This window comes from Cygnus olor, chromosome 1 (genome assembly GCF_009769625.2).
Source record: "Cygnus olor isolate bCygOlo1 chromosome 1, bCygOlo1.pri.v2, whole genome shotgun sequence".
Taxonomy (NCBI): Eukaryota; Metazoa; Chordata; class Aves; order Anseriformes; family Anatidae; genus Cygnus; species Cygnus olor.
The window spans coordinates 152,280,402-152,295,982 of NC_049169.1; the positions used below are offsets into that span (position 1 = coordinate 152,280,402).

The 15,581-nt window shown below is 39.3% G+C and overlaps 1 long non-coding RNA gene across 1 annotated transcript; it reads right to left on the reverse strand.

The window, feature by feature from the left end:
• Window positions 1-3,804: 3,804 nt before the first annotated feature.
• On the reverse strand, window positions 3,805-15,000 carry LOC121063327. Its single transcript, XR_005815954.1, has 3 exons — window positions 14,926-15,000; window positions 5,188-5,285; window positions 3,805-4,028 (listed from the first exon to the last, which is right to left on the reverse strand). It is a non-coding gene; the product is annotated as an uncharacterized LOC121063327 (long non-coding RNA).
• Between the last annotated feature and the right edge of the window lie 581 nt (window positions 15,001-15,581).

Here is a 15,581-nt window from a genome sequence, read left to right on the forward strand (position 1 = left end):
GTCCTGGTAGACAACAGGTTGACCATGAGCCGGCAGTGCGCCCTGGCAGCCAAGAGGGCCAATGGGATCCTGGCGTGCATTAAAAGGAGTGTGGCCAGCAGGTCAAGGGAGGTGATCCTCCCCCTCTACTCTGCCCTGGTCAGGCCTCACCTGGAGTACTGTGTCCAGTTCTGGGCTCCCCAGTCCAAAAAAGACAGGGATCTCCTGGAAAGAGTCCAGCAGAGGGCCACAAAGATGATACGGGGCCTGGAGCATCTTCCCTATTAGGAAAGGCTGAGACCGGGGTCTGTTCAGCCTGGAGAAAAGAAGACTGAGAGGGGATCTCATCAGTGTTTATAAATACCTGAGGTGTGGGAGACAGAGGGATTTGGCCAGCCTCTTTTCAGTGGTTTGTGGGGACAGGACAAGGGGTAATGGCCACAAGGTGGAGCACAGGAAGTTCCGCACCAACATGCGAAAGAACTTCACAGTGAGGGTAACGGAGCACTGGAACAGGCTGCCCAGGGAGGTTGTGGAGTCTCCTTCTCTGGAGATATTCAAGGCCCGTCTGGATGCCTACCTGGGCAACCTGCTCTAAGGAACCTGCTTTGGCAGGGGGGTTGGACCTGATAATCTCTCGAGGTCCCTTCCAACCCCTACAATTCTGTGATTCTGTGATTCTGTGAATATCAGTATACTGGAATTATGATAATCATCATACTTAAATATGTAGCTAGAAAATTCAGAGATGAAATGTCTACACACTAATCTCATTCTAGTGGGATCTCAGCCCGGTTACACAAATTTGAGATGATAAGATAATTTAGAAAATATCTGAAAAAAACAAATAGCTTGAAATGCACATGACAAAAAGGCTTCCATAAACCATTAAAATCACACAAATTTTAATTAGTCAGAATAATTATAATGAAAATTGCAAAATCCACAGAGCTAGAAGTCAGTTGGACTGAACTCATGGATTTTAATAGTTTGATGTATTATTTCTCCTGAGCAATGCAGTTGAAGTATGAACCTCAGGAAGCTTTCTTCAGATGTCAGAAGAGGTCCATCACATCTTTTCTGAAATGAAGAAAAAGCCATCAGCTCTTTTCTTCAAATCCTGTATCCTGTATCCTAATCTAAAATCTTTCTGGAGAACCCCCAGAAGAGCTAAGGAGCAATCATTCACACATTTTGAGTGGATGGTGGGAAGTTACTGCAAAAATGAAAGCAAGTACAGAGTTGATTTAACAGGGCATAGTGACTTAACAACAACAACAACAACAACAACAACTAACTGCGTGGGAGGTTTTTGAAGACTGTTTTTATAGCCTTCCTATTTGGTTATATATTTTTCCTTTGACAGCTCTTGGAACTCCTGTCTCTAATGTAATCTTTGTCACTTATGAAGTGGAGCAGACACAAATTAGAATTCATGATTCTCAGTAAAAAATGATCTTCTCATGGTTCATCGCATCTTTTATATTAGAAACATCTAATAATTATTTAAAAAAACCACTGTTCCTAGCTCTTCAAATTTCACCACCACACAGTTGCCTTTTTTGTCAACTTATTTGACTGGACAGAAGTAATTTGTGCACCCATCTTCAAAAAAGACAAAAAGAATTATCTAGGCAATTAGAGATTGAACTAGAAACCTTTGCAGGGCACTACCAACTTGAATTATTCTATGACCTTATGACCATTAAGCTTTTCCTCAGTCTTAAATGGAAAGTGGAAATATGTCACAAGGATCCTCAGAACAATTAACTTTGTTTATATTGAAATACAAGGAAAAAGATATATGATTTCTCTTATGTATTTCACAAAGAACCAGGTGGATGTTTTCTGAGTAAGAAGCACAAACCTGAAGAGGATTTAACCTTTCCCTTCATGGAAGGGCATCTTAGTATGGCTATGACTATAGGGGAACTGCTTCACCATGCACATCCAGGCTTCACACATGTTTAAATAGGTTGAATCTACATGTAAAGGTGTCTCACTTGAAGCTTAGTGAGACAACAATCTATGCCAAATTCGGTGTAGGACAGCACATGAGGTTGTAAAAAGTATCCAAGACTTAATACTAAGCAGGATACTTGCTGCTATTCTGTTGACTGATGGGCAGTCAGTTACCTTCCTTCTTACTCCCCATTCAGTCTTTTTGTCTCCTGGTCTCCATTCTTTGCTTCATGAATTCAGCATCTGTGGTCAACACAGGCTTGAAGTTAGTCCTCTCTAATCAGCTTCCTCACCTCTAGTCAGGGTCCTGCACTGGTATAAGCAAAAAAGCTTCCAGATAGTGCTCTGCCTCCATTTTGTCATTTCGAGACCAGGCACACACATTTGGCACATTTGGCAAAGGAGTGAGGACATGAGTATCTCCATTTTTCACCAACTGAATGTATGTCTTGCAACTGATACCATTCTTTCCTAAGGACTTATTGTTTGTTGTTCATATATCCAAGAAGACTGCTGTGAAGACCTTTCTGCATGTTTCTGATGTATAAGGGGAAGAAGAAATGAATTGGTAGTGATAAAATACCACCTACTCTCTGGATGAAACTGACAAGTAATAAATTGCAGGGTATGGTTGCAAACAGGTTGTACTTGAGTTCACACCAAGACACATCTTGAGTTTGCTCTCTTAAAGGCAAGTTCAGATATTCATGGGCAAGGACCTTTCAAACCCCCAAATCGTTAGCTGCTTGATGCTTCCAGTACTTTTTTTATTGGAGGAAGACTGAGTGGTATTATGCATAATGACCAGACTTTGGAAATAGAACATGCATCTCTACTTTACTCTTTCTTTTTACCCCAAATGTCCTTTGGGCCAGGGCTGCCAGCCATCACTTCAGGCTACACAACAGAATCATTTCTCCTTTCTATTGCTCTCTAGCTTACAAATTCATACAGAGATTTTGCTTCATTTACAGAATTGTAAGTATGAGGGATGCATGCTATATAACATAGTCTTATTTTTAATTATAGAGTTTATACTAAACTCCTTTTTATGACAAACAATTATATCTTCCCAGTGGAGGGTTTCCAGCTGAACTACCCAGCCAGTCCCTTTCAGCCAGGTCCTTAATCTGAGCCTACTCACTTAATAAACTCAGGCCTTGGAGGTAAACAACAACTAATATTACAAATTGTACATCTGCAAGCAGTAGCCTGAACTGGGTATGAAGTGCTTCTGTATATCAAGAAGTAGGCACATACCTCCTTCCAGGCCATGAAGCAATTTGACATGATTGTAACACAGCAAATACACATTAAAAGGGCTGTATCTTTAGAATACAAGATAATCTTAGAAGTAATTAACAGTTTACCACATAGCCACAGGGGTTATTGGAGAGTGCCAGATCCACCATAAGCATTCATACAGGCTTTCTGAAATCTTAGTTCATAGCACACAAAAAAGAAAGCGACCTTGAGGTCAGAAGTAAATTGCTATTATACATCACCACAGACAGCATGTCAAGTACCATATTTATGTGTGAAGTGGAAAAGAATTAATGAACACAAGTAGAATTCAGAGAGTGTATGTTCTCTGGAGCAATACAAATGAATGATGTCTTGCAACATTTATTAAGCCAAATCCATACAGATAGGAATTACTAACATAATAGCATGTTAATTGATTTGTTAACCATAATGGCTATAAAGAGCATAGCAAAAAGTTTACACTATTTTTCTGAGTTTTTTAACAAGCTAAAAACATTCAATTGTCAAGAAGTTTTTCAGCTATCGCAGGCATTATACATGGTGTTTAAACTTTGGACTAGTAATATAATATCTAATTTTACACAACATGTACCTGAATATTGTCTGTGAAGCTGAGATAAATAATTCATCCCTGAATGCTCATTCATCAGTGCTCATGGCAACTAGTCATTAGTGCCTGGTTAATTTAACCACACATTTCTTTTTTTCCTTCTGAATATCCTTTTCTTTACTGAGGGCCAGATTTTGTCACCTTTGCCCGCAGTGGTAAACAATTTTACACAGATAAGGCTAGCCAGTATTACTGGTGAACCAGGGCTGGTCTGCAGAAGACAAGAAAAAGAAGAGACAACCTTAACAGCAATAAACACTGTAAAACTGTGGTCCTGGCGAACTCTGACACTGAACTACCTTACAATTTGGAAAAGAACCGTTTACAGATTTAAGAACCTACTTTGAAAACACATAATAGGGGATGTTCTCTCTAGTGTTATCTCACAGAGGAGTCAAGAAATTTTATCAACAGAGAGAAACAGAGAGGCCTGTGGAACTGCAGACAAAGTACAAAACTGTTCATTTTTTTCTTTTTCTTAACTGGGAAATGAAGAGAGCTTTTAGCTAAAGTTAAATTGCCAGTCACAGAGCAACTATTTGGCAGAGGAGAAAGCTATCTGTCAAAAGTGGTGTGGTGGGTATAATGCTGTGTCAACCTATTCATGCTAATGTTATTACAGTGTCCCTCTGTTTCTGTATTTCCTCAACAGAAACTACTCGTTTGAGTAAGATAAACATATAGCATTGACATTTATGCTGAGACAATTAAAAATCTATGGCATATTTTTGTGAAATGATGTGTGAAAAGTCAAAAGACCAGTTTTGTAAAGTATTTTCATATGAAGCAAATGTGAGATTGTTATATGATAACACCAGAAAGCCGGGTATTAAACAAAAAAGAATGTAATAGAATGAATTTCCTCAAGCACAATGAAGCAGTAGATATTTTGGAAGTAAAGAATATGATCTTTTTGAGATTCCAGTGAACAAAAGTTGAATTTAAAGACATCCACACATTAAGAAATGTAATCATATTATATGTCCACACCACCCAATTCTCAAGACAGTGACTGAGTTGAACTGCTCCAGCTGATCTGAGCCTTTTGTGCTGTCCTGGGAATGTTCATGTATTGTGTGAGAAGTTTACGAGAAAGAGAGAGATGGCGGACTAAACTTGTGCCTGCTTTACCTTCCGGAGATTTGCCTTCATGTGTCTCTGAGGTAATGGAGCGTGAGTTCAAAAGGTCAGATTTCATACAAGTAAGCATGGCAGCAAAGAGGGAAACCACGTTTGAAGCTGTATATTTTTATAGCCGTTTCTATACGAATGGTTTACATTCCAGAAATAACAACAACAACAAAAACTTTATGTTATCATGAAGGTTATCAACAATTGCTGCAACTGAAGATGCATCAAATGCAATTTACCTGCATACATTGTCAGGTGTAAACAGTGCTTATGTTTGTTTCCCAGTATTTCATCCCCTGGACACGTACAAATAAGACTTTTTGGTGAAACATTCTTCCTGAGACAGAGAAAAGTGAGAATCAATCCTTCAACAGACTGTAAAAAAATCAATAATTCCCAACAAATGTGATACTTATTTATGGAGCCATAGAAGGATTAAATAAACTGTAATGTTTTTCTTGACTTATTCATGACTTCCGTGAGCCCTAAAGTATAGGGCTGCTATGTGCATGTTTCCAAATATTCTGCCAACAAAAACTCCTCTAATAATGAAGAACCTTTCCAAAGTTTCAAATGCCTTTGTCCTCTCAGGAATTATTTTATTTGCCAGTAATGTTTTCTCCCAGACTTCACGAAGTGTTCACTCTTTGTTTAATATTAATAGGATCCTTCTGTGTCTTCTTTGCAAAAACTGGAAAGAAAGAACAATTCTACGCTAACCTTTTGGCACCTGAGCATCTAATTAAAACACTTTCATATCTCCCAAATAAACATTAACTCTGGCAATTATCCCAGCATAGTCAGGAAATCATAAAGAAAATATCCTACTGCAGACCTGTTTACTAAATAACCAGGGCATACCTCACAACCTTGCTTTTTTGTTGTTGTTTTTGTTGTTTTTCAGTTGTTTTCACTCATCACTGGTGCAAAATAAGGATCTGAGCTGTTGTATATGACTATATGTATGTATATGACTATATGTATATGACATATATATGACTAGGTTCTACATATCCCCAGCTGCCATAAACACATAGAACACATAGCTGGTAATTTGTTGGAAGTCAAATTATCCTCTGATCTACTCTCCTCAGTCATCAATATCATCAATGAACCTGAATAAAGCCCTGGAGTCTAAGTACTTATTAGATTCTGTGACTGTTGATGCATTGCTGAATTGTCTTGGGAGATGGGATGTGCTGTCAGCTTTAACTTCATGCTTACTCTTGCTTCATGCTGTTTAAGATCTGTGCCAGCTACCATGGAAGTCAGTGGACAGATTATGACTAACTTTATGTCTGCAAAAGCCTCTTCGTTGATGTCAGGATCTCAGTAGAAATTGTTGGTCCTTCTAAACTAACTGCAAATTTATTTCCATTTCAGTTACAAAATCAAAAAGAATAACTGAACCCACGAAAGAATCTTTCCATATTATCTATCAGTGCAACCTGGTCTGTCAGCCTGCTTGAGTTTGTGCACTACTGTAAAACATTATCAGCTACACTGGTGCAAATCATTTGCAAATCTACCAGGATCAGTAGCTTCAGCACCCAACTTGTATCCATGAGGGTCATAACCTACCCCATTGTAATAACTAACATGTCGGAACTCAGTGGAGAAACTACCTTGAAGAGATCTGACTTCCCTCTGTGAATTTCCATTGACACCAAATGGGAATGAATATCATTCTCCTATAATTCTCTGCAAGAATGGCTTTCCAAGTCTCATTCTGAGATGGAGGAACTTGAGTGGCAGGTAGGTGGCAAGACTGTTAAAGCTACATTCAGAGGTATGTAGCATCCTTAGCAGAAGCCAGCAGATATTTCCTTATTTTTTTCTTTGTCATACATTCTAGCAGAAGGAAGTGTGGCATGTAAGGAGTTAAATTTTTCTTGTGCCCTACTTCTCACCTAACTTTTAAAGAAATTTTTGAACTCAGAGTACGATTCTTCCATTATGCTGAAGTGCGTCTTCACTACAATAAAGACTTACACTAATAACAAAATAAGGCTCAAGGGAGAATGGTTCCTATAGACTAATCATAACCTCAGGGAATTGGCATCTCTAGCTTGCAGTTTGCTATGCCCCACAGATGCAATTATCTCACTCCAGCTACATAATTTATTGTGACTCTTAATGAAGGACTAATACATGTGCAGAATTACACAGCTAAATCCAGAAACAGAATCACACACAATAAAAGAACAACAACGTTTACAGATAATTATTGAACTCATCAAAATATATTATTCTGTAGACCCAGAGACCTCACATATGCAATCAATGATTATTCTTTTGTAATATTACTTGCATAAGGTTATAGGATCAGGCCTTGACTAACTGAAATGAAGCACCAATTCTAATAGTATGCAGAAGTTGTCATTTAATGAGATGTCAGTTATAAACTGCCAATTTTAATGGGATTAGATAGCCAGATTCACAAAAAAATAATCCCTCTGGGGAGAATCTTGGTCTATTTAATTCAAAGGCATGGAAAGAATTTCATTGTAAAATAACTTTATGTGGTGAATTTATTGGGGAAAATATTTCTGAGATACTTTCCTGAAAATATTGAAAGTTTATTTAAAAAATAAAAAATAAAAGTTAAGTAACTACAAGACCTGAAAAGTCCCGAAGTATGACTGAAGTATAAAATGCAGGTTAGGATGTCAGTAAATGTCTTCTTAAACTAAGTGAAAGTATGCAAAGTTACCATAAGCATCACTGGCAGTGCCTTCTCTAGCTCCAAACTTTTCCTTGGCCTTCAAGTTTCCTGAGTCCAATTCTCTTATCAGCTCTGTTCTCTCTTCCACCCTCCCAGTGATGACCTGCATGCTTCTCCAAGATACCCACATCTCTGCTACAACAATGAACTGAAAAAAAATTAAATCTGAGTTTTTCCCAGCTATGGGTGAGGGGATGAAAAATAATCTAAATTAATTAAATGTATTAACTCCAATCTGCATGAACAAGCACAATGCATACATGCACAAGTGTACAGAGATGCACAGACAGCTTCAAAGACAGGCAATTGGTCCAAAAACTCTGTGGGGCCTGAAACACCAGTTACGTTACTGTGAATAGATGTCGAGAGTCCTTCATAACATGATATTCAAACAGAATTCTAAGAACATATGCAGCTTGAGTGGATCATCTGTAGGTAGCAACTTCTATATGTAATTTTTCAATAAGTTAACATTTTCAATTTTCCAACACAAATGCATGGTCCTCACTTGCAGTAAAAATCTGTGGATGATACATGAATTATTTAAAACATAAGATTTTTAAGAGCTGGGGTGATGCAGAAGGCAGCAGCATCCTGTACAAAGCTCATATTCAGGAAAGCCATTCTCAGAGTGCTATATATAAACACTTGTGTGCATGTGTAAAATCCCATTGTGTTGCAAGTTAAGCAAGACTGGCTTGGCTGAATGGAGAACTCCTCATGCAACTTATGCAAGAAAAGAAAATATACAATCTCTGGAAACAAGGTCAGGCCTCACAGGGAGATTACAGAGCTGCAGTTTGCATTTGTAGGGAGAAAACAAGAAAAGCCAAAACTCAGCTTGAGTTGGTAGTGGCCACTTCACTATCAGACAATAAAAATGGATTTTTTAAGTATTTCAGCAGCAAAAGGAGGTCTAATAAAAACATTGGACTGATACTTGATGAAGATGGTCACTGAACAAGTAAGTCTGCTTGGTCCTCTGAGTCGGAGTACCATGACAGAGGGAGCAGTGACTTTCCATTTGTGGTCACTGAAACTGTAGGGAAACAGTTGTATTCAGCTGAATGTTCATAAGCCCGTTGGGACTGATGGGATTTACCCCAGAGTACTGAAGTAGCTAGTGGATCTTATATCTGGACCTCTCCCAACAATTTTTGAAAGGTGTTAGGAGTGAGTCACTCCCTGCTGACTGCAAGGAGGAGAAGATTATCCTGGGGAATACCGAAAGGCTTTTAAAGAACAAAGCTTTTATCAGGCATAGTCAACATGGGTTCATGAACAGAAAAAGCTGAATTAGTAATTTGATCTCCTTCCTATCTCCTTGATAGGACAAGGGGTAATGGTTTTAAGGCAAAAGAGGGTAGATTTAGATCAGACATAAGGAAGAGGTTCTTTATTACGTGGGTGCTGAGGCACTGGCACAGGTTGCCCAGAGAAGCTGTGGATGCCCCATCCCTGGAATTGTTTAAGGCTAGCTTAGATGGAGCTTTGAGCAACCTGGTCTGGTGGGAGATGTCCCTGCCCATGGCAGGGGGGTTGGAAATGGGTGATCTTTAAGGTCCCTTGCAAATCATTCTATGATTCTATGATAAGGTCCCCTACTTACTGAATTAAGGGAAGGCAGTCGATGTTATCTTTCTGAATTTTAGTAAGGCCTTTGCTACCAACCCTCCCAGTACCATTCTGGACAAACCGTCCAGCTGTGAGATGAACAGGTTCACGCTATGCTGGGTGATGAACTGGCTGAACAATAGGGCTCAAAGGGTTGTAATGAATGGGGCTACATCTGGCTGGTGGCCAGTCACTAGTGGTGATCCTCAGGGCTCAACTCTAGACCAGTTCTGTTCATCATTTTTAGCAATGAATCTTGATGCAGGAGTGAAATGCATCCTTAGCAAGGTAGCTGACAATACTAAATTGGGAGGTGCTGGTGACTCTCTGGAGAGATAAGAGGCCTTGCAGAGGGATCTGGATAGATAGGAGCACTGGACAATCATCAGTGACATGAAGTTCAACAAAGGTAAATGCCAGGTGCTGCACCTGGGATGGAGTAATGCTGGACACAGGCACAGACTGGGAGATGGGTGGCTGGAGAGCAGCTCAGCAGAAAGAGAATGAATATTGCCTTGAATATTGTGTGCAGTTCTGGGTTCCACAATACCAAAAGGATATGAAGCTATTGGCATGTGTCCAGAAGAAGGCAACAAAGCTGGTAAAAGGGCTGAAAGGCACGTCCTATGAGGAGAGGATGAGGACACTTGTTTGTCTAGTTTTTTGGGGGGGAGAAAAGAAGACTAAGAAGTGACCTCATTACTTTCTGCAACTGCCTGAGGGGAAATGGAGAGGGGGGGTGCTGGTCTCTGCTCCCTGGTAACCAATGACAGGACACTTGGGAATGGCACAAAGCTGCACCAGGGGAGGTGCTAAAGAAAAAATATATATTTACTGTGAGGGTGGTCAAACACTGGAACAGGCTTTCTAGTGAGGCAGTTGATGCCCCGTGCCTGTCAATGTTCAAGAGGCATTTGGATAATGCCCTCAGTAATATGCTTTGACTTTTGGTCAGCCCTGCAGTGGTCAGGCAGACTCAATGATCTTTGTAGACCCCTTCCAACTAAGTATTCTATTCTATTGTACTGTTTGAAGAGACAGATGTACCAAAAAGCAACAGTTTGAATGAAGGGCATTTTTACATCCAATCCAAAAAAATATTTTGAGAAAAGTCAAAAAGTAAAACAAAGTTAGTCTGCAAGCATTAATTTTAAATGTATCCACATTTTCTGAGCATTCATTTAGTGTACGAAATATTCAGGATCAGTTCTATCTTCTTCTTGAGTGGACAAAGGCCATATGTCTTGTCGCTCAGGCTCCATCCAAAGTACTACAGATTACATAGTGATATAGAGTAAAAGTTCCTAATTTCTCCTGTTGAAGATGTTGCAATGTGTAGGGAAAAAAAAAAAAAAAAAAAACAAAACAACACTCATATTTAGTGAGACAAGGACGGTGAAAAATGGAGCATAGTTTTCAGCCCCAGTCAGTGCTTAAAGGGAGCTGAAAGAGGAATTTTGGTTTCCAGTTTCTGTTTCAGACTGTTTTGTCTGATTCAGTGGTTTGTTCATGTAAATTGCAAAACTGGTTCAGCCTGCCTGGCTTGGCTTTGTTTGCACAACATTGCTGGGTTTCCATTGTTTTATTGCAGGCAGATCTGGCCTCTTTGTCATTATTGTTCTCATTGTTCACGTTGGCAAGTGGCTAATATTTACTTTTTGCTAAATGTACCAGTCTGATCACCCAGCTGTACAAAATGAAGAGCCAAAGCTATACCAAAAGTTATTACTGAAATGTATAAAAAGGCAAGCAATATTATGAGGTATGGTTTCAGACTCTCCCTAACTAGAAGAAAAATTACATTTGAACCTACATTTGAGATGTCAGTGCTTTACCTACAAAACCTGTATGACATATCAAAAGTTAAACACTCTATGAACATTGGCAGATCCTGACCCTAATGGTTTAAAAACCTAATTGAACAAACAATGGCAAACTCCTTTAGAAGCCAGAACAATATGTTACAAAGCCTCTCTTGTCTCCTAAAGTAACCCTGGTATGCAGCCCACTTTATAGATTATATATATATATCTGTGTATATATATATATATATATATATATATATATTTGTTGCATAAATGTGGGCATATAAGGCCTCCTAAGTTCCACACCTTTGCCTGACTCAAGGCCTGCTCTATTTGCAGCAGTAGCATCCATATCTGACTTAGTGAAACCATCTCATCTCTACCTTTGCAAAAGTTGTGAAGTATGCTGCAGTCACATCAACAGTTGTACAGCCTCACAAGCCAAAAAGGATACGCCAAAAAGAATTTCATTAGCCAGAAAGAAGCTGCACCTTCTAAGTGGAAGGTAATACTGATGGAAGCTGATGGTCTTGTTACTTGGGATGGTATTGTCTTGGGAAAGAACATTGTCTAGCCATGCATGTAAACACTTAATGTCTTCAAAATTTTCAGCCTGTACTCCTTTGTCAGTGCTTTCTCCAGTATTTTTTATGCATGGTACCTGCTGGTTTACTATCTGTTGAAGGGCAAGGAAAAAAAAAAAAGGGAAAAAAAAAAAAGGGGGGGGGGGGAAGCCTTTGGGGGTGTCAATATCTTATGTAAACTTTTCTAAAAGAATGAATTTCTGGAAGAAAATCCTGCAGTTTGAGAATTCCAGGCATCCCAGTCTGAGAAAAACAGGTAAGTTAGGGAAAGTTCAGGCTTGCAGTACTTAGTATTTGAACAATAGCATCACAAAAAAACATGAACACACGCCTTGACCACTGTCATCCTGACAAATAACTTGTCAATCCAGACTGGTCAAACATAAGGTGACACCAGGCTGTCAGAGCTGTTTCCAGACAACATGAGAAATCTGCATCTTGTGCAGCAGGACCTGCTATGTTAATAAAATAAGTGAGTTCAAAAGTAGGGCAGGACTCATGGCACCAGGCAAATTACAGACAATGTGTCCACACAGTGAAACAGAGCATAGTGAAGAGACACCTGAACTAGAGAAGACCTGCAATGGTAAGTCACTACATTGTACCTGAACTCCTTGAAGACTTTAATAAAGTGGATCTGGATACTCATTCAATAACTTATCATTAGTAAGATACATTAAACTGCACGTAGAGCTGCAGTAGATGGATTCACTACCTCAGATCCCCATTAGCTGAAGCCTCTTCATTTCATGTGTAGACACAGGTTGGGTGATTAAACAACTATCAATTTAGACTTGCCTTCAGACACACAACTCTTGCTTCTGTTATGAAACTGAGAAGAATAGTAAAACAAACTAATTCAGGGGAAAGAAAATTGCTCAGAGGAATAATTGTAGCGACTTTCACCTCTATAGCTAGGTCACCAGTTCAAAATCATTCAAATCACTTGTGACTGAAAATCATTATTAGTTGACTCCACTCAATGAGTTTGTGCTTCAGGTCAGAGTAATAATTACTGCAGGGCTAAAATTGCCATTAGTGGTTATGTTAGTAAGGAGAGAAAGAGAGAGAGAGAAAAGAAGCAGCAGCCTTGCTCTTGTTAGTGCTGCTTCCCAGTCAAGGACAAGAAGAGGAAATAGTCTGAGGGATCACATACTGTTGAGGCCCCAGTCAGCTGCAAAAACACATTGCCGTGTGAGATACTCTGGGACATGGCACTTAGTCTGCATCTGCATCTCTGAAAGGGCAAAGGTCTACATTGGGTCTTATCAGTCACATCTGGCAGCACCATGTACATATGACAAATACCCTACATCACCTTGGGTCTAGCACTACATGTCTATCTGGGGACAGCTGTGTGAAGCCCTTTCCCTTCCAGCCTATCTCCAGCTCTTCCAAATAGAAATACCAGTCTCAAAAGTAGTTGAGCTATTAGTAACTTTACTAATTAAAGCCTTCTCCTTTCCCTATTCTATGTTATGTCAACCAATGAAGTAAACATACAGATTCAGGAAAATCTAATAAAATTTGTGTGTATAAATGATGAACATTCAGCAGACATCCACAATGGAGACCTATCTATCTGGTCTTCCTTACAGCCTGAATTGTGCCACACTGACTGTGTTTTTCACCAGCAATTTTTCTAACGTGTTTTTTAAAAAAGGGAAGTTTGAACATTTCAGTATCATAGAAATAAGCTGAACAAGCCGAGCTGAGGAGCTGCCCTAGGAAGAGCAGCCAATCTATGAGTGAGATTTATGACAGCTCTGCATGGCTTTCTGGTACATGAGCTAAAGCATAATAGGGCTGTGCTTGAATGTTATGCCCACTGCTCTGTCAGGTCAATGACAGCACAGATGAGGCCAGGTAAAATAAGTACAGATTAGCAAGAAAATTATTTGCATAAAGTGAAAGGAAATTCATGGTGGAAAACAAAACCTTTTTAGAGAAAATATGTGTCTCATGTTTTCAGAAGGAAGCCTGTAAAAATTCCATATACTAATGAACATAAATCTAGAGGGCTGTGAAGGAAGAGCAGTGTTTTTAAAAGGGTGACAAATGCTTGAATACTGTGCTAAAGATTTATCATAGATCATCTGTTTTCCTAACAGTTTCTGGTAGTTTTTAAAAATATGCTTGCTTATATGACTGGATTATTTATCCTAAGATATCCTCACAATAACTTGTACTCACAATAATAGTATGGACTTATTAACATTCCATATTTAAAAGATCGGCTGACATTTCCAATTGTTGGGTTTTTGTTGTTTTTCTTTTGACATTGTAACAGTTTTCTTAATGGTTGTTAGTTTAATTTGTCTCTTTTAAAATCTCTCTCTCTTAAATATTTATCTCTCTCTTTAAGCAGAGTGTTTTAATCCAACACCAACTCTTTCGATTTTAGGAGAGGGTTATTACAATACGTAAACCATATGGTCTCACTTCAGCTCCAGTATACAGAAAATTAGTCAAAACAAAACACTATCTAATCACTTACAAAGCATGTGGTTTAGTTAGCAATCTTTGCTCAGAAGCATCTTGGGACTAATTTAGCATGAAAAGTGCAATTTTTTTTTCTCACCTCACTCTTATCTTTGTAGGTCATACGGCAACAGAAGGCAGAATCACAAGATGAAGTTCACTCTCACTGCCTCTCTCTGTCCCTCACTTATATTTCATTCAAGGTTGTCTCTGATTCCAAGATAACAATTGCTTTCAGAGACTGGGAAATCTATTTTGAGGATTTATATTGCCTTTTAGAATTACAGAAACATATAAATCTCAACACACTGGTGGAAGCAGAAACTTCAAAGCAAAAGTCTTAGCATTGGAAACGTGAGATAATTCCAGGTTCTTCCCCACAAGAAAGAATTTATTTTCTGTTTCTATATAAGATGGAAGAAAATGCCTTTGGGACCATCCAGGTATACTGCTTGGTCTAATGTTAGGATAGGGAACACATCTGCTCTTCCAGAGAGAGTTCAAGAACTGCGCTTGTGACCACCTACACTCCTCAGTGACCCCTTCTCACTCAGGATCTGCTTCGGGACACTAGGCAACCACTGCCTTCAAGACAATGCCCAAGCACAGTTCAAGGGATAATTTTCTGTCGGGACCACTCAAAGTAGATATCTAGGTGTCATATATTGGTTTTGCCTGGTTCCACTCAAAACAGCCCTCCAACATGACCCCAGCAGGGCCGGCCCCCTCAAGGTCCTTGTGCCACATCCCAGGGCAGCCAAGATATACCTTTAGTTTCATCCTCTGACGATACCACACTGAAGAGTTGCAATTCAGCCCTCATGTTACTTCAGCACCTTTGAACTGTAAAAAAGACAGAAAATAATTATTGTGTTTTATGGTCACGGAGGAGTCATACTAAATCCACAGAACTCTGCACTGCAGCACTAGATGGGGTGAAAGTAGCTGTCTCAGCCAGGGGATAGCTTCATGAGCTGTGGTGTAGCGTGAAACGGGCAAGACCCTCACCTTCTTCCCTTTGGCAGCCTCAGGAATTTCCCTTTACCTCCTTTTCTGGTGAGAAATTCTGGAGATGTGCAGCACTTGGGCCTGACTTCAAGAAGCGTACAAGGCCCATGGTCTGCCTTTTCTGTACACTACATTAAAAGGACACGCAGCGCAAGCAGCTATAAAATCAAACTGTGATTCACCACTAATGTACACTGACACATAATAGCTGTCAAAGGTTTCAGGCCGGGAAGCAGACTTAAACACAGCTTCTAAATACAGAGATACTACTAAAATTGCAGTTTTAGAAGTATAATTCCTGTTTAATGTAACACCACAACAATCTATGGGAAGTGTAAAACTGTAAAAGAAGATTGAAAACAACCTTTGACATTCCTGACATAGTGTGAATCTGATATGTGAAAATCAATGCAAAA